This window comes from Heteronotia binoei, chromosome 1, assembly GCF_032191835.1.
Source record: "Heteronotia binoei isolate CCM8104 ecotype False Entrance Well chromosome 1, APGP_CSIRO_Hbin_v1, whole genome shotgun sequence".
NCBI classification, from domain to species: domain Eukaryota; kingdom Metazoa; phylum Chordata; class Lepidosauria; order Squamata; family Gekkonidae; genus Heteronotia; species Heteronotia binoei.
In genome coordinates, this window is record NC_083223.1 from 206,217,843 (window position 1) to 206,238,565 (window position 20,723).

Sequence of the window (20,723 nt, forward strand, 5' to 3'; positions counted from 1 at the left end):
AGATGACCCTGGAGGTCCCTTCCAATGCTATGATTCTATAATCTGATAATTCAAATATTCAACAAAGAATATTGTAGAGCCCTCCTGGGGCTGTCCTGCTTCAGACTCTATGCCTGAATGCTTCCCTTGCATGTATAAAGGGAGAAGAGTTTCAGCCAAACCTTCTTCTTGCTGCAGGAATGTTTAATATAGGAGAAAAGAAAACCCTCAGAGGAGCACATTCTAAAGTGGTACAATCAGGGGAGTACTATGCAGTTGTGTTTCTCTTGTTCCTGCATTTTTGAATTGGCTCAAAGAAATGTTCCTCTACATATCATTAGAAGTAAGACTTTAAGCAAGAGAGGAGAAATGCAAGTCGCTTGTGCTTCTGAAAAAAAAAAAAAAAACACCATGACTACCAAACATCCAGATTTGATCTAAAGTAGGATAATAGCCACATATTTAAAAGTGGAAATGAATGAGATCTCTTGTGTTGTGTTCATTTTGTAAGTGTCAAAAACAATAACTGTTTGACAATGTTTGGCACATATAAACCCATTCCAATTTTTTTTTTAAAAATCGGTGCATTTGCCTACTTCCAATGATGCTATTTAATAATTCTTTTTGGCATTGTGATTTCTAATTTTATTGCTTATTGTTATCGTCTTAAGTTTGTTGTAATCCGCCCTGAGCCTGCTTACAGGATAGGGCAAACTAGAAATTAACATAAATAAATAAACAAATATTTGCCATAATTTGATGTATCATAATCTGATTTCATGACCTCATGGACACTTGAAAACAAAATCATGTGAATCACTACAGCTAATTAGATTAAACAGGGAGATACATTAAATCTAAGACTGTGAAAGCAGGGAAAAAGAAAATGGTGCCAAGAACTAGCTGCAACTCATGAAACAAAAAGGGTCCTGAATAGTATTGGACAACATGAATGTTCAACAGAATGATTTTTTCCCCGTTAATGTGTTTGGCTGTGTTGAACATGTTACTTTTTGGAAGCCGATATCAAAATGAGAGAATATATAAAAATGCTTTATGTTGGAAGTTATTTTTACAGAAGTTATAGGGGTACTGTATGTCATATATGCAAATTCACCTGTTGATAACTGTCAGGTCAACATAGGTGGATATAAGATAGATGAATGCCAATCAATGGATTGGAGCCACTGAAACGTATTGCATAATACAATGTCACATCTGTGTTTGCAGAGTTTGATCTGTGGATGCTGTCAGCAATGGATATGATAGTGAGGAACATGCAGGACTGGACTGAACCTGTAGTGTGCATGTTACAACGTTGTATATGCAATTCATCCTTGCATCAAACCTATGAGGAAGATTGCTAATGTACCCATTTCACAGATGGGGAATGGGAGGTGAGGTATGACAATCTGCTCAGTATCCCCAGAGAATCTGTGACTGATTTTTTTTTTTTAAAAAAATCTCCCTTATACAAATCTGGAACAACTAGCTTTTAAAAGAAGCCATTTCTAGCAGCCAGCAGCAATGCTCCTAGGCTGTGGGAACGTATTTGCCTCCCTAGAAGGAAACGGGGGACTTTTGCAGCCCATTTGGGTGAGCTCTGGTGGGGGTGGAGCTTTGCCGTACTAACGGCAGGACCATCCGCCCTCTATCTCAGTCCACGGCAGAAGCTCGGAGGAATAGGAGCGCCGTGTGCTGGCTCCTTTTTTATTTGTATCCTTTATATGACTGTGGAGTGTCACCAGTATTACCTGCAACAAAAGATAAGATCCTAAAGGGGCAGTATGTCGATATCTTCTCCCTCCTGTTCCGGGAGTTGGAAAAAAAAGATAAGGAGGATTTAGATGACAAAGGAAAAAGAGAAATTGAAGAAGCGCAAAGTAGACCAGACTTGGGCCAATTGGCTGCCTGGGTTTTTTAAATATGCTGGTGTGATTGCACGTGCCCAGCCTTAGAGGGCTGCTGCGCTTATCCAGTACATGATGATTAGTGGGCCAGCCTGGATTCAATATGATGAGGAATTCAGGATGAGGGCAGATTTGTACCCTTCTCTTCAGTGGGATCACATTCACCAGCAGCTCTGGCTCCTAGTCATGTCTCCTACACATCCAAATTTGGGTGGCCACTCGGATAGTGGTCATTTAGTGGCCAGGTCAACAGGAACTTCTTCATCTTTGTCATCCTCTTCCTGCAGTTCTGTGGGGCAGGTGGTTCAATGCCGCCTGCTTTGCTGGGAGTTTGTCTCTCAAGGAGTGTGCAGTAGGAAAGCTTGTCAGTTCAGGCATGAATGCCCCATGTGTGGCAGCTCTCACTCCTTTAGTAACTGTTCCAAAGCTAGACCACGTAAGAGCCAAAAGAAGCAGGGTGGAGGTGGAAGTAATTACCAGGCTGGAAAAGGGGCCCAGTCCGATAAAGGTGGAACCTCTTGAGCACTGGCTGTCCAGTTAGTGTGAAGGGTTGATAGTGCTTACTTGTTAAAAGGTTTCAAGTTTGGTTTTCAAATTCCTTTTCAGGGTCCCCAGGTCTCATTTTGGTCCGGAAATCTTAGTTCTGTTACAGGTTTGGAGCATGTAGTCAAGGATAAGATTGACAAGGAGTTGGCAGAGGTCAGGATTTTGGGCCCATTTTCTAATCCCCCTGTGCCTAACCTTAGGGTTTCCCCTTTGGGGGTGGTGCCAAAAAAGGCGCCTGGTGAATTTCGTTTGATTCACCATCTCTCCTTCCCCAATGGGATGTCAGTTAATGATGGGATTCCTGAGCATTTATGCTCTGTTAGGTATACCAGCTTTGATCAGGCCATGGGTGTGGTACGCCACTCTGGTAAGGGGGCAGAGTTGGCAAAATGCGATATTAAATCTGCGTTTCGCCTTCTACCCGTCCATTCGGCTGATTTTGAGCTTTTAGGATTTTCCTTTGCAGGGCAATTTTATATGGACAGAGCATTGCCAATGGGCTGCTCCATTTCATGGGCAGCTTTTGAGTGTTTCAGCACGTTCCTAGAATGGGCTGTTTGTGCGAATGTTGGTCTGCAGGATGTTGTTCATTATTTGGATGACTACCTCTTTGTGGGTACTGCAGGGACTGGGTGTTGTGCATAGCTGTTGTCTGGCTTCATTGAGCTGGCTGCAGAACTGGGGGTTCCGTTGACTAACGAAAAAATGGAAGGTCCAGCCCAAAAACATCTTTTTGGGGATTGAGCTGGACACCCTGGTGCAATTGTCCAGAATACCTATTCAGAAAGTGGCAGACTTGAGGAGTAGGATTAATACCTTCCTTCTTAAGTGAAAGGTCACATTGCTTGAGCTCCAGCAGCTGGTTGGGCATCTTAACAGTGGGCGTTTTCACACAGGGCTTACCCCGGAGCGACGTCCCTCTTCACCGCGTAGCATCTGCGCGGATTTCGCACCAACTGCTCTGCAGAACCAGGAAGAGCCGCGAAGTGCCGCGGCTTTTGCGTCGCAAATGTAAACCTCCAAAAACCAGTTTACATTTGCGACGCAAAAGCCGCGGCTCTTTGCAGCTCTTCCTGGTTCTGCGGAGCAGTTGGTGTGAAATCCGCGCAGACGCTGCGTGGTGAAGAGGGATGTCGCTCCGGGGTAAGCCCTGTGCGAAAACGCCCTTTGCTTGCAAAGTGGTTGCTCCTAGTCGAGCTTTTCTTCATAGGCTATGTGATGCTATGGCAGGCCTCCACCTTACCAGCAGCATGAGGGAGGATTTAAGGGTATGGCAAGAATTTTTGGAGTCCTTTAATGGGATTTGGAGAGATGACATGAGGCTTGAGGCGAAGCTTCAGGTCATGTCTGATGCTGCTGGGTCTTTAGGTTTTGGGGTTTACTTCCACGGACACATGGCCAGATTCATGGGTTCAGGCTGGTATGAACCAAGATTTTACATTTCTTGAGTTCTTTCCCATTCTTGTTGCAGTTTGGCTGTGGGGGGATTTTATGGCCAATCGCACAATTCATTTCTGGTGCGATAACATGGCTGTGGTCCATGTCATTAATTCCCTTTCACCCAGATCTCAACGGGTTATGAGATTGGTGAGGGCCTTCACTCTGCATTGTCTGTAGCTGAACATACTGTTTTTAGCCAACAACGAGGTGGCTGATGCTCTCTCTCGTAAACAGATGGAGAGGTTTCATCAGCTGGCCCCAGATGCCGATCACAAGCCCGGTGCCAGGAGCTATGGCTGATTGAAGAGCTGAGGCCTGCAGAGTGATAGGCCTTGCCATTGCGCCTAGCACCAGGAAGTCTTATGAACGTGCTGTGCAGCAGTTTGAGGACTTTAGGGCAGAGGTAGGGTATTGCATCATTTGGCCCCTCCCAGTGGAGCAGTTGCTCCACTACTGTGTTTCTCTAAAGGATTGGCCATGCGATCCATTAGGGGATGCCTGTCTGCTCTGGCTTTTGCTAGCAAGGCGTTGGGATACAAGGAGGAAACAGCAGACTTTTGGCTTCGAAAGATGCTGGAGGGATGGGCCAGAGAGGCTGGGACTAATCTCGATACTAGGAAGCCTATTTCTCCTCTGATTTTTGAGGGCCTGAGGGGGGTTTGGGGCACAGTGTGTGAATCTTATTTTGAATCCATACTGTTCCATGGTGCTTCCTTGGTTGCCTTTTTCGGGGCCCTTAGAGTTAGTGAGTTAGTGGCAGGCTCCAGAAATGATGTTTCTGGTAATGCTGAGGGTAAGGGCCCCGATGCTGAGGGTAAGGGCCCCGATGCTCTAAGACTGACCAGCATCATAAAGGGACCATGTTAGAGCTGGGCATGTGCTCTGAGCTTGACTTGTGCCCAGTTTCTGCTTTAGCTGCTAATTTGGCAGTGCGGGGGCCCAATGATGGGTTTTTGTTTTGTCACCTAAACCACTGACAAAGCATCAGTTTTGGGCTATGACTTCCTGGGCTTTAGCTAAGCTTGGGTTGTCCAGGGTGCGGTTTGGTACCCACTCCTTTAGAGGGGCAGCCTCTACAGCTGCGGCCCTGGGATATCCTTCTTCCTCCATTCAGTGCCTGGGCCATTGGCTGTCATCGGCCTATAAATCTTATGTTCGCCCTCTGCTCATTCCCTAGCTTTGTTTTTTTGTAGTTGAAATGTTATGGTTCTTGTTCTAGTTTGTGTGTTTTTTCTTTTTAGATGCTGTTGTTCCTGGCCAGAGGAGCCGAGTTCTTGTCTGTGGACACAGCTATGTGTTTTGGGCCGCACATCAGGCTCGGAGAACTTCGGTTGGCTCTCAGCTGGAACTCAGCCAATATGTTACTATCGAGTGGCGGGGGCGCTTGGGTCTTCAGTGGCCTGGCCTGCTGCCATTGTTATTCCATGGGAATGCAGCCCTCCTCCTCAGGTTCTAATCATTCACCTGGGAGGGAATGATCTCGGGCTAGTGAAGGGCAAGGCTTTAGTCTTGCAGGTCTGAGAGGATTTATGGCACATTAGGGAGAGATGGCCCAGGACCACTATAATTTGGTCAGCCATGCTTCCCCACCTTGTTTGGTGCAGTGCTTGGGATCCTGAAGGTGTCAAGAGGGCCCGTTACAAAGCTAATAAAGAAAATTCGGAAGGCATTGGAAGGGGGGTTGGGCCACTATCTGCCCCACCCAGATATTTCTACAAAATATCCTACAGAGGGGATTGGGTGCATCTCTCTGAAAAAGGTAACATGCTTTTCTTGAGAGATCTCCGGCAAGGGCTGCAGGTGGCATTGGGCCTCCCAGTGGGCGCTAAGATCTAAGTAGAGACTTGGCCTTAGTAGTGGCAGGTTTTTACTGGGTTTATGGTACTATGTGGCTAGGAGAGGACTAGAAAGCATCCCCCTTTTGTGGATTTAGGGGTCTGGCAGAATCAGTCCTTGGGTTTGATGCCCTTGGGTGGGAGAATGCAGACTGTCCTGGAGGCTCGGCTAGAGGGTGCCTTCCATTGAGATATGCGTCTGGTGGTTGGGCCCTCTGGGGCTTTCCTCCTTGCTGGGCCAGCCTGGCAGGAGCTGTGACATACAGCTCCAGCTGGAGGCTGGGTCTCTTGCCTGCTAATGGCAGGGGAGCGGTCTGTTGAGACCCCTGGCCCTAACCAGGCTGCAGTTCTGGTTGCCCTTGCCATTTATTATTATACTTAATAAAATGGCCCTTAGTTATACCAATACCTTGTGTCTGTCTCTTCATTCCAACTTGGGGGGCAAATAATAATTGCAATCATGCTCGTTATAACCATCTTACTTATATTAAGTCGGCTTTAGGGAAAAAAGCTAACATTCACAATACAAACAATTGGGGAGATACTGAAAGACAAGGGTGTAACTGCAATTTATTTGGATGATACATATTAGTCCAAAATGAGACATTTAAAAAAATCTCTAGGTAAGCTGTAAGAAATCAATGCTTAATGATCAGGGCAATTAGGCAGGAGAAATAACTGCTTACAGTGCTGACTGAGTTAGTTGAGTCATCATCATTAGAGATGTTTAAAAATAGTTTGATAAAATGCATATGAGAGCAGAGCAAAGAAAGATCAGGCACGAGACCAGGGTTGATCCAAGAGGTCACCTGTGACATTATGAGCACAAAGATGGGCTTGAATGCAGGGCATTAATTAGGGTTTAATTAACTAAAATTTAACATCCACAGCTGCTGGGCACATAATGCTCTCTGACTTACCACCAACAGAGCCTGGACTCATATTTTCAGATTCCGCAACACTGACCTCAGAGAATTAGTGCTGGCACCGATGCGTTGTCTCCTGCTCTTAAGAGGGACAAAAGGAGTTTGGGTTTGGCTTCTGCAAAGGTCTGTTTCCCCCTGCCCCCATCTATAGCTTTCTGGAAATGCCCTTTGTTGTTGTTGTTAAGCTAAGGATAATGCTGTAAGGTAAAATGCACAAGACGGTTGTTCTAGATCAGGGTTTCCCAAACTTTTCGCTCCCGTGGCCCAGTTATTTTTACACTTCTCCTCCATGGCCCACTAAAATTTGGGGGTGGAGTCAGGAGACTTAGAGGATGGAGTCAGGAGACAGGAAAGCCTGTCTCTTTCTTCTATAGAGATCTCCAAGGAAAACAGAGCTCAGGCTTTGCAGCATGTATCAGTCTTCAAGCCTAGCTTTTATCTGCACAACACAGAGACATTGGGGGATGGAAGGAAGGAAAACGGAGCTCAGGCTTTGCAGCCTGTGTCAGTCTTCAAGCCTAGCTTTTCTCTGCACAACAGAGAGACGGGAAAGGAAAGAAGCAGAGCAGAGCTCATGCTTTGCTGGGGGCGGGGCTAGCTTTGGCTCTTCTTGTGACACGGTATTGAGGCTTCCATGGCCCGGTACCGGGTTGCGACCCTGCAAATGGGAACTGCTGTTCTAGATAAATTAAAGTATTCAGTCTGTAGATGTTGAAAGGGAGAGTGACATTTGAAATAGAACAAAACACTTCACAAATGCAATAGCTTTCATTCACTGCTTCAGGGTATGACTATTGCTTTCCCCTTAAAAGTAGCAAAGTGATAATAATAGGCAAGACTTGTACTAGTTCTTATAGTAGGGGGGTTTTTTGTTTGGTTTGGTTTCATATTTCTGACCGGGGCTTTTTTTGAGTAGGAATGCACAGGAATGCAGTTCCAGCTGGCCTGGTGTCAGGGGGTGTGGCCTAATATGCAAATGAGTTCCTACTGGGCTTCTTCTATGAAAAAAGCCCTATTTCTGACTATGTTATGCTTAAGAAAGGATGTTAGTTCTATACCTGGTGTATGCTAGTAAGCAGGCACTAAGAGCAGTGGCATGAATAGAAAGGTGGGAATGGGGAAATTTAGGAATGGACTGAGTTGCCACATATCCCATTAGAGGTGACCTCTAAAGAGTTCCATAATCCGGTTGGAAGGCACCTGACACAGCAACCTCACTGAAGCGCAAGTAGGTCTGAGGATGGCCAGGGACTAATGGGAGACCTTCTGGGAACCCTTTTTGTTTATTAAAGTATTTATTCCCTGTCTTTCTCTGAAGATTCAAGGAGTTTTACAAGAGTGACACCAGGTTGCCAAAAAACAACTACCCAAAGGAGTCTCAGAGCAGTTTACAATCTTCTTTCCCTTCCCCTCCCTACAACAGACACCCTGTGAGGTAGCTGGAGCTGAGAGAGCTCTGAGAGAACTGCTCTTGAGTGGATAGCTCTGAAATAACTGGTGACTGACCAAAGGTCACACCAGCAGGTGAATGTGGAGGAATGGGGAATCAAACCTGGTTCTCCCAGATTAGAGTTTGCACTCTTAAGCACTATATTGAACTGACTCTCTCTGGAAGATGGGGATGTGAAACAGATGAGATATCTGAAAATGATGCATTCTCCAAGTGGAAAATCACTTTAGAATATCATATTAGTAGTCTGTTGCCTTGTAAGGTCCTTGTCACTGGGACAAGTTATTTTTTTCATGTTACCATGTCATGTGCCATGTACATGAAGGAAGGAAGGAAAGAAAGACAAAAAGAACCACAGCATACTTGCACATCCACTCCTGTAGCTTCTTTAAAGTGTCCAGAGACAAATATTTAATTCCTATTTTATGAAGGCCTGCAGTTGAAATAGAATAGGATCTAAAGGTGTCCTTGTGAGTGTGTAAGGCACTCTATGGATTTCCCATTTGATACCTTCCCCCACCACATGCTGCGTTTATCCCATTTTTGAGGGTTCATCAACCTTCAGGAGCAGCTGTATGGATGACATGGGGTAGGATAGCCCTGGGTATAGAAAACATGAATAGCGAAAAGAGTGTAGAGTTTCAATCTCAGAAACATATATATCTGTCATATTTTTATTCTGTTCTTCTTCCAGTGAACTCATGGTCTTCTCATCTCCATTTAACTTCACAATAACCCTGTGAGATGGGTCAGTCTGAGGGACTATGACTGGCCAGAGATCACTTTGTGAGCTTGAATCATGGTCTTCCCTATTACATTCTAACCATGATAAAAGACAACACTACAGTGAAAGAAATCCAGCTGGTTTACATAACTGGCAACTTACAAAAACTCAAACGATGGAAGGATTTGATCTTGATTGTTTGATTTCTGGACAGATTTATGTCCAGAAGTCATGTGCTAAATATTTCAAAACTCACTCTTCTATCCTGTGGAGTAATCTTCAAGGTTTGACTTCACAGGTTCTTCCCTACCCCACCCTGCACATCTCACACAGCTGTTTGGAAACTGAGAATATGAAAAGGTGGTTTAACTGTGTGGTGGAAAGTCCTGCTCCATGATAACAGCGACATGTGTAAATTTTAAGCAGAGCCCTTATACCATCATCTGAATCCACTTTGTGCCCCCCCTTTCTCCAGAACTTCCTTTCTACTCCCTGAATCTAGATTGCAAGCTCTTCCAAATAGGGACATGTATTTATTTATTTATTTATTTATTTATTTATTATTATTATTAATAGTTTATTTATATTCCGCCCATTCCCCCATAGGGGCTCAGGGTGGAGCACAACATAAATAAAAATCACATTAAAATTATATATTAATAAAAGCAATTACAATTATTCCATAAACAAAATAGCTCGGCAGAACAATTTTAATGAGATGGTGCCGCTGGATAGTGCAGCGAATCAGCGCAGTACGATTTACAATAGGGGAGGCCGACCAATCTAATGGGCAGATGCCCGCCGCCTCACCAGAAGACCTGACGGAACAGCTCCATTTTACAGGCCATACTAAAGGCTAGTAAGCCTGATAGGGGACCTCTATAGGGAGCTGATTCCACCAGGTTTATTTTAAAATTTGTCCCAATTCTTATTAGATTATCATAAAAATTGATATTGCCACACTTTATGGCTGAATGGCAGATTTATTATTCTAATCTGAGTTAGGTAGTTGTGAAAGGTCTGAGACCAGAGACTTGAACTGTCTAGCAATTCAGAATTAGCAAAATTTGTCTAATTAAAATTGTTGCAGTTTTGCAAAAAGTTTAGGTTTTGACCCAGCCTCGCAGGGGCTGCAAGACGAGCCACTCAAGAGCTGGACGCGCTTTATCAAAGTCAATCTGTTGGCCACGCAGCACAGCTTCTTGGAAAGCCTGCAGCATCAGAATTATGAATTTAGCAAGGGTTTAACTTACTGCCTTCATCAAGCAAGCTTTCTGGAGGGACTGTGTGTGTTTTCGTCCCCCCCCCCAATATATATATATATATATATATATATATATATATATATATATATATATATATATATATATATATCTGTCTGATGGTCTCCAGGGGAATAATTCCAAAAGCCACCATGTTACTTTAGATATGGGTCCTAAAAATTGGTGTTGTTTTTACCCAGATATGTCCTAGGGCTGGAAGAAAGAAGTCTTATGGTGTAAGAACCCCCTATTCAGATTCAAAGACCTATCACAGGACCTGTACTGTCAATGATGGGGCAACCAGAAGGACAGAGAAGGCCAATGATGTGTTAAGGCAGCTGGGCAAAAAAAAGAAGTTTACTATTACTTCTGCCCCTTCCCAGAACAAATCCTACTTCTTTTGTCTGTTTTCCTTCCCATGTTAATAGCAGCCTTTACTGTGCTAAGAAAAATATTCAGAGTGCAAGATTATGTCTGCATCTTGTACTGTGATCATTATGCATCTAATCACAATAATAATATATCAGGATGTTATGTTCTTTTTTTGTAAAAAAAAGGGGGGAGAAGGGGGAAAAAAGAAGGTTGGATGATATTCCCTAGAGGAAAATGAATTTCTTTTATCATCTACAGTGGCTTATTTCACATATTCATGACCCTCCTGGTATTTTTTTCTCCTCCTTATGATGAGCCATAAAAATGACAAAATACATTAGCAAAGTTCTCAGTTTATGCTAAAATGACCATATTCAAAAATAATAACAGAGACTTGTATCAGCAATGCAAAAGATGCATGAAGTAATTGGTGCTTAATTTGTACACAAACTGTCAAGGCAGTTTTCCTCACGGCCTGCATCTTCTGAATTCATTAGTCTCTAATTAAGGCCAGTTGGGACCAGCAGTTAGAAGGTTAAAGAGGTTCTGACAGCCCTAATCATTGCTCAGGAAGCTGAAAATGTATGCAAAGTCTCGGCAGATGGGGTGAGATCTGCTTCTGCCAAGTGATAACTGTTATTCCTTTGCACCTCCAAAGCTGTCATCCTAATAGGCACATTTTAAATTTATTAATGCTCTAGTTACAATGCATACACAGTCTCTAATGGTATGTCATTCAGAGTATATAAACTGAGCAATTAACGCATATTACCTGGTAATGGTAAAATTATTTGTTGCCCGTTTGATTCCCCCCCTTCTTTCTTTTTGGTTTTGTTTCGCTTTGTTTCTCTGTTTAGTAGAAAAAGAAGATAAGCAAAGATATTTCTTTGTTGGGGAGAAGAGAGTTGGGGTTTTTTTTTTTTAAATAATCAGAGTTTCCTGTTTGTTGGCTGGCATTCATTTTTTGTTTCTACAAAGATAAGCTGTGAACTAACTTTACTTTGAATCTCTGAGGCTGTGAGATATTCTAACACAGTAAATTGACTTCTCCTAAAAATGGGGCAGAGATGTCCCTGGCTAAAAGAACTGAAAGCAAAGACTTGCTCCTAACCTTGATGGTTTATTCAAGAATATGCCCCCAGCAACATACCCAACTCAAATAGTTCAGCTTGAATCACAACTGGTTGTGAAGTCAAACAGTGATCTGATAGTTCTGCCAGTCTGGTTGGAAGCCTGCAACAAGAAAGAGTTTCCCATATACCTTTTTACTTGAAACCACTTGGCAATGCTGTAAAACATACTCTTATAGGGATGTTGTAAATTTTGTTGCAAATTTGTTTTGCATTCAAAGGTACGCTGTTCAACTTTCACAATCAAATTGTGAATCTATCAAGCTTGCAATGAGCCACTCAAACAACTGCCCAACAAGTTTGCAGCTGCCAGTTGGTCAGAAACTGACTCACAGTTGATTGGGGGATCAACTAGAAGCAAGTTCCCATATATTAGCATTTCCCTGTATCCTAGCCTTTCTGTGCTGGGGACACATGAAAACTTTGGAGGGAATCAAAAGCCAACTTGCAGCTGATGGAGGATCAGCTGGGAATGGGTTTTTGATCCACTTTCCTCAAAAAATAGGGACACAGTGATGTTTGGGGATCAGAAACAATGGGCTTACAATGCCCCAATTACAAAAGGGACAGGGAAAAGAAGTCATTTATCTCCCCTCCCCTCCCTCCATTTGGGGCAGGGAAAACAGAAGCAATCTTTTTAAATCTCCTCACTGGAAAAAGGAGAGGAGAAATAGATAAATTCTCTTCCTTGGGGGACAGAAGCAAAAGAGAGTGGAGAAAGAGATTTCTCTCTCTCTTTTCTCTGTAGCCCAAGTAATCATCTCCTTTTCTCTAAAGCCCAAGCTTTTTTTGGGGGGGGGGGAGAAAAAGACCTTTGATTAGCCTCTCCCCTTGACCTCTTGGCCACCATCTTGACATCTTGACCCCCACCAAATTTGCTGCATCTCAGCAAGTTTGAGATGCAACAAAGTTTCCAGGATGAGAGATCAGAAGAGTCCAAGTCTCAACTGATCTCCATGATCAGCTGGGAGTCAGTTGTTGATTTCCCATTCTCTTAAAAAGTTTTCTGGATATAGAGCAAAATTTTTGCAGCAGGTCATCAAAAGTCAACTCCTAGCTAATCTTCTTTTGAGAACTGCAAGCAGCCAGTTCCTGCCTATAGACACAAACAGGATGAGATCAATGGAACAATCAATCAGCTGTCTTGTCATTGTCACTACTGGCAAATGGGATGTGAGGTGAACTGGCAGATGTTCAAGCATTCCTATATATTCACCCCAGTCCTGGCACAATTTTCTGATCCAATTGCTCTGTTCAAATAGGAGCAAAACAGGTATTTTAGATAGATCAAGATGGATAGCCATGTTAAACTGTCTGTAGCAGTGGGTAGGGGGGAACCAAGAATTCAGTAGCACCTTAAAGACTAACAAAATTTGTGGCAAGTATGAGCTTTCATGAGTCACTGAAGAAGTGAGCAGTTCTCAGGCAGCCAGTTTGGTATAGTGATTAAGAGTATGAAGAGTAGCTTTGATTCCCTACTTCTTCACCAGCAGTTCTCTCAGAGCTGTTCTCTCAATATCAGTTCTTGAAAGAGCTCTCTCAGCCCCACCTACCCCACAGGGTGTCTATTGTGGGAGAAGGATGTTCCGAAACTCTGAGATGTTCTGAGGCTCTGAGTGAAGGGTGAGGTATAAGTCCAATCTCCTCCCCTCTTCTTTGTTGTAGTTCTTCTTCTGTTAGTCTTCAATTCAGACCTGAGGTGGTAGAATGGACAGTGTCAATTTAGATGGCAGATTGGGAGTGATTCTCCATTAAAAAAAAACCCCAGAAAGTATAAAATTTGCAAAACTAGACAGAAAACTTCTAACCTAGTTTACTTTTTGCTGTGCTACTTTTTGCATCCAGGGAGTTTGTAACATGGAGGAGCACTAGAACCCTTGATCCCACCTAGAGTCTGAAGTGGTACAGTCGCTTCTGGATCCAAGTATGGTACGTGGTACAGCATACCTTGCTGACACTCAGCAGGCAGGGGTTAGTACCTAGATGCCAGGTTTTTGGGAACCCTATGAATACTGCTTTGAGTTTTATGAATGAAGAAAAATAGAATATAATTTTTATTAATGGCAACAGTGGAAAACCACCATCACATCAGGATTACCTTATTCTCACATCATTGTGCTGCATGTATGGATCCAATATTAGAACCTCTTATTGGCTAATTTATAAGTTGTCCCTTGGTGGAGGGATAGTCCTTAATCCCATTTTGTCTCAAGCTGTCCAGTCGTGAGAAGCCATTTTTTCCTTGAGCATCTATTGTCTGCACAGCAACCTGCTCTGACACCCAGCTTGCCCTTCATTACATGCAGCACTTGTGCAAAAGATTACTTTGTGATGTAGGAGCCACCAGAACGGGTGGCTCGTAGGGGGAAAAGGTCTCAAATTGTAGGCTTTCGTCAAAACAGCAAAATTCATAAACATCATGATTGGGTGGTATTTCCAAGCAACAGAACAATTAGGCACTCATTGACTTTTAAGCAGGGTTTGAACCTATTCCCCTGTTATAAAACTAATTGCTTTCCACTCTATAAAACACTAACAGTGCAAAAATAGCAAAGAAATTTTCAAATAAAGATAGCGCCAGCCTTAATTTTGATCTGCTTTGGGAGGCCATGATCGTGTCACACTTTTGTTGGGCGGGTAAAGTCATTATTGCTTCTGGTTCCCATTAGATGGATTCATTTGCTTGCTGCCTAAAAATTGCTGGTTAAAGGGTGCTGAAACTAAAGATCAGGTTAAATGTATTATGTGGGGTGCTGAAGAATTGTTTTTATAGCATAAGAAAAGATTTAGAATATACAAGAAATAAAAGTGCTTTAAAAACAGGACAAAAACATTTGTCCACAAAGGCTATGTTTACAAACTTTCAGCAAAGTATGATTGCCATATGGGAGACTAGAGATATCAACCAAGAATGGAGCTGCCTGGCACAGAATGTGAATTTATCCAGTTTGTAATACTTGGATATATTGCAAATTAAGCATCATTGACTCCAGACGTTCCTCTCTGGTTCAGGATGAAACATGAGAATTGTAGATGGCTATAAAATATGAGGTGATACCAACTGACTAAGTAACCTTTTGCTTTATGAGAATATTCTCTGTATTTCAACCAATGTTATCAGTTGTTTCTTGCAATTTTTTTCTTGGTTGTTGGCCCACATCCAAGCCTTTTTTTGAGCAGGAACGCAGTTCCAGTTGGCTTGGCATCAGGAGGTGTTGCTTAATATGCAAATGAGTTCATGCTGGGCTTTTTCTACAAAAAGTCCTGTGTGAAACAATGTTGATGTCGGGGTGTAGCCTAATATGCAAATGAGTTCCTGCTGGGCCTTTTCTACAAAAAGTCCTGTGTGAAACAATGATGCTGTCAGGGGGTGTGGCCTGATATGCAAATGAGTTCCTGCTGGGCTGTTCTACAAAAAGCCCTGCATGAAACAGTGTCAGGGGGTGTTGCCTAATATGCAAACGAGTTCCTTCTCTTGGTTCCAAGTGTGTTTGTTTGGAGAAAGTATGGTTTACTTTCCCAGGGTCTTTCCACCATGGCCGGGGCTGGGACCCACAGTTCTCCTTGTGGGAGGCGTGCAACACCACGAGTGTTCATGTGCCAATGTAACAAACCAGGAGAGAGCTCTAGGAAACAGATAAACCTTTCACACAAATGCTTATCAGGAAAGCTCATGTGCAACGTTACTTTGCTTGAATTTAGCATGTACTTGTGAAGCTTTTTGGAATGGATGGTTTTTATGGAAAATTCAGCGATCTCATAAAATCTGTATTATGGTACAAAATCAGAATTTCCATGAGTAAAACTTGTTTTGTACTTTATGTAATCTACATCTTAGGTTTCTTTTCTCAGGGACTGCCCAGCATTTCTGTTTCATCACATTTCAGATTCTGACATCATATTAAAAGATTAAGTCTAAATAGGTTTAAGTTATCTAAAACAAGAACCAAAGTGATTCATTCTAAACCAATATAAAACAAATACTGGACTTTTTCCTTGATACGTTATCAAGCTTTTAAATAAGTGAGTGGATGTAATGTACCAGTGTTCCCTCTAAGCTATGTGCATGTGCAGCCACTCATTAACACAGGAAGCCCTTCTCAGCAGCAATTGGGAGCTGCAAAAGGACTTGCACTGCCCATTGCCCATTTTGAGGTTACAGCAGTTATATTCTGCTCAGGATGTGAATAGCTCCACTCAGTGGGCGGGGGGGGGATAGAGGGGAAATTGACATAGTCTCTTTTCTTTATTAAAGAAGGTATTGTTAATCATTGGCCACTGAAATATGAAGGCCTGACTACAGCATTTATTTTACTAAACAATGCAATATCACAATCTGTGAAACACAGTTGAGCTTTCCACTAGAATCAATGCAGGGCATTGTTTGCAGTGAAAACACACCTTCAGCACTGTCATTAGGGAGAACATACCAGCAAACATATGGAATATTTCTCTCTCTTTTTTAAAAAAGCCAGTTCCATAATTGGATAGAGGGAACAATTCCAAGGTTGTCAGCCTGAGAGGGATACTTTGAGACCAGCTTCCACTGTCTCACTAGCTGGTCATCACCATCTTCCTGTACATGCTTTTGAGGGAATGATAGAACAGCTCATAGGTTGCCAAAGTTCCAAAAAATTATTCATCTCTTTCCAAGAAATTCTAAGTAGCTACTTTCTCCCCACCCCCCTTCCCAGGCCTGAAGGCACACCATGAGTAATTTAGCCCTTGAGAAACTATCCAGAAACCATTCATTTATTTAAAATGTTTATATTCCCCCATTCATCACCTAACATAGACACAAAAGATTGCTTAGTGAAAATGTAGCATGTGTTCTTCATGACAGAAGAGAGAACTGAACCTGTCTCAGAGAGAGAGAGAGAGAGTCTATATCTATAGACAGATTCTATTCTGCCCATCCTGCCAAAGCAGGCTCAGGGAGGGCCACACCCAGAATGAAATACAACATATCATTAAAACATAAGAACATAAAATAAAGTTTTTCAGTATAAAACAATATACATAAACAGTATAGAACAACAAGATGGCGATAGCTCCCTAAATCTGCTCATCAATATTCTAGATTGAATTCAGTCCAATTTGTCGTTCATGAGCAGATAAAAAAAAAGGTCTGGGATAATTGCAGCAGGAGGGGCCAATCTATCAAGTGTCCATGGCCTTAGCTAAAAGCTATGCTGCAAATCTGGTGCCTCTATCTCAAAAAGCAGCCCCCCCCCGAGCCCCAGATACCCACAGATCAATTCTCCGTTATACCCTATGGGAATTGGTCTCCATAGGAAATAATGGAGTCCCCAGCAGACATCCCCCCTTGCTTTCCGATGACCCTGAGCAGGGGAATGGTCTCCAAACCGGGGGATTCCCTCCCCCCACCTAGGGATTGGCAATCCTATCTCTGCCTTGCAGGACCTGTGGAACTGCTATAAATCTTGCAGGGCCCTGATCTCTATAAGGAGCTAATTAGATACTGATTTGGTACTCTGATGGCTATTCTACATTGGTTCCCAGATGGTGGGGTTCCCAAACAGCAGAAGCATATTGGAAGAGGCAGTCCATAAGATACTCATTTAGGGTTTTCAAATTCACCCCAGCAAATTAAATTGGAAACCAATGAACAAGATAAAATCCATTCAGCAAGTCTCAGTTAGGACTCTCAGCTGCATTTGGACAAGCTGAAGTTTCCAAACACTCTTCAAAGGTAGCCCCACAATGAATGATAATAGTGTGCATGTCAACAAGGTAGACTGTGGCCTGATTAGGTTTTATTGACTTATTTAGTAAATGTTTTAATCACTTTTCTGGCCAATGAAATCAATTACATTTAATACTAACCACACAATTCAAGAACAAAACCAAGAGGTGAAGTCTGTTTTTAAAAAGAATTTTTAAAAGGCACCGCTTACAGAATCTCTGCCTGTACTGTGGAGGGGCAGGGCACTTCTCCTCTGGCTACCCCACCAAACGCACCCAGCCCAGTACCGTGCCACCGCCGCCAGTAAAAGACCAGCCCCAAGTCTGAGTGGACCCCCCCGACTTGGGGCACCTAGCCGGGTCCCCTGAACCCCACGTTACCGGCCAGGGCCTGTTCCTCGTACCGGTCACACTCGGCTTGCCAGACGGGCACTGGCTGTTCATCTACACAATGGTCAACTCCAGGGCCACCCGCTGCTTTGTTGACATGGCCTTTGTGAAGCAACACCAGATCCTGGTGCAGGACAAAGACACCCCAACCCTGCTTGAAGCCATTGATGGGCGCCTCCTCCGATCCAGTCCGCTGACCCAGGAGACACACCTGGCCACGCTCCAGATCCAACACCATCATGAGCAAGTACAATTCGATGTTGCTCGCATGCCCTGCTTTCCCCTCATTCTGAGACTCTCATGGCTTGTAAAGCACAACCCCCTCATGGACTGGACACAAGGAAAGCTGAACTTCAAGGACCCTTGTCCTCACCAGACCCAGTTGGCCACCCTCGCTGCTGCCACCACAGCTGCTGGTCCTCTACTTCCCCCGGCCTACACAGACTTTGCCAATGTTGTTGAGGAAAAGGGGGTTGACCAGCTCCCCCTGCTCTGGCCTTATGACTGTGCCATCAATTTGGTACCAGGGGCACCCCTGCCTATGGGGTGGCTCTACCCCATGTCTGAACCGGAGCTAGCAGCCCTGCGGGACTTCCTCACCAAAAACCTGGAACGGGGTTTCATCCGGCCATCCACGTCCCCACTGTCTGTCCCTGTTCTCTTTGTCAAGAATAAAGGCAGCAAGCTCTGGCCCTGCAATGATTACTGGGCCCTGAACAAAATCACCATCCAGGACCACTACCCTTTGCCACTGATCCCAGAACTACTGGATTGCCTTAAGGGGGCCCAGGTCTATACCAAGCTGGACCTCCGGGGCGCGTACAACTTGGTGCGGATGAATGGAAGACGGCTTTCAGGACCCGCTATGACCAATACAAGTATCTCGTGATGCCCTTCGGCCTGACGAACAACCCTGCTGTCTTCCACAGGCTGATGAACAACATCTTCCGTGACCTGCTCGACCGCTTTGTGATCATTTACTTAGATGACATTTTAATTTATTCCCAAAGCCCTGCCCAGCACACAGGGCACATCCACCAGGTCCTGCAACGCCTGTGCGAGCATGGTCTCTACGCCAAGCTAGAGAAGTGTGCCTTCGACTTAGCAGCAGTCGAGTTCCTTGGCCATATCGTCTCACCCCATGGGACTCGGATGGACCCGAACAAAGTCAAGGCGGTCCTGACTTGGCAGACGCCGCGGAACCACAAGGATGTACAGTGGTTCCTTGGCTTTTCCAGTTATTACCACCAGTTCATCCCTGCCTATGCCGATGTAACCACACCTCTGACCCAGCTCCTCAGGCCCAAAGAGCCATTTCACTGGACTCCAGAGGCAGACCATGCCTTCACCACCCTGAAAACCTGCTTCACCACCGAGCTGCTCCTGCATTACCCAGACCCACAGCTGCCGTTCACAGTAGAGACTGACGCCTCCAGCGTGGTCCTCGGTGCAGTGCTATCCCAGTGGGAGGACCGCTCCCAGCCGCTACAACCCGGCGCATACTACTCACAGCAACTGATGCCCGCAGAGCGCAACTACACCATCTGGGAGCAGAAACTCCTGGCCATCAAGACCGCCTTTGAGGTTTGGAGGCATCACCTTGAAGGGACCCACCACCCTGTTCAGGTCCTGACAGACCACCGGAACCTGGAGCATCTACAGACTGCTCAGCGCCTCACCCAGCGTCAGATCTGGTGGTCCCTCTTCTTTTCCCAGTTAGAGTTCAGGATTACCTACATCCCACAGAACCGGAAAGCGGACACCCTCTCCCAAAAACTGGAGTACGCTGTGCGCGTCTAATGGAGGAGACCCCAACTGGGCTTATCCTTGCACCCTCGGTCTTCGTGACTCACAACCACCACGACTCGCCCGACCTTGACTGCAGATGTCCAGGCTAGCCAGGCCCAAGACCCCTGGGCTCAGCAATGCCTCCTGGAAGTACAAGATGGCCCGGCCGGGGACCTCTCTACCTGCCAAGGTCTCCTCCCACACCGTGAGCACCTATATGTACCTCTGGGACCCCTCCAGGCTGACATGTTCTGCATGACCCATGATTCCCCTTCTGTGGGGCACTTCGGCCAATGCAAGACCCTGCACCTGCTCACACAGGAGTTCTGGGGGCCTTGCGTCTGTGCCGACATGACCTGCTATGTCAGTTCCAATGAGGTCTGCCAGCGGGCGAAGGATGTACCGGCCAAGCCCCCAGGGCTTTTTCATCCCCTACCCACGCCTGCAGGACCCTGGGACACCATCTCCCTGGACTTTATCACCAAGCTCCCCAGGTCCAAGGGGCTCACTTGCATCCTAGTGATGGTTGACCTCTTCACCAAGATAGCTCACTTTGTTCCGTGTCCCAAGCCACCCACGGCTCCTGAAACAGCCCAGCTCTACCTCCAGCACATCTTTCACCTGCATGGGCTCCCGGCAAACTTGATCTCAGACCGAGGCCCCCAGTTCACCTCCCGATTCTGGCAAGACCTGCACTCCAGCTTAGGTACCCAGGTGCATTTGTCCTCAGCATACCATCCCCCAAAAGATGGGCAGACCGAACGCACCAACGCCATGCTGGAACAATATTTGCATTGTTACACTAGCTACCAGCAGGATGACTGAGCCGTCTTGCAATCTCTGGCTGAGTTTGCCTACAACAAAGCCATACATGCATCCATACAACAGACCTCATTTGCTGCCACCTGTGGGTACCACCCTCACTTCTTCCCCACAGTCCTCCCCCCACAGCAGTCCCTGCTGCTGATGCACACCTGCAGGAACTCTGGGCTCTCCAGGACTTGCGCCGAGAGCAGCTTCAACAGGCTAAAGAGGCCTACAAAACAGCCACTGACCGAAAGCGACAGGCGGGGCCCCCACTGAAGGCCAGGGACCACGTCTGACTCTCCACCCATTACCTGCATCGGCCTGGCCAGTATCGCAAGCTGGACCCTCGCTTCGCGGGGCCTTACCTGATCATGGACCAAATCAACCCCGTTACCTTATGGTTACAGCTACCGGCCACCCTCCACATCCACCCGGTCTTCCACTGGTCCCTCCTTGTT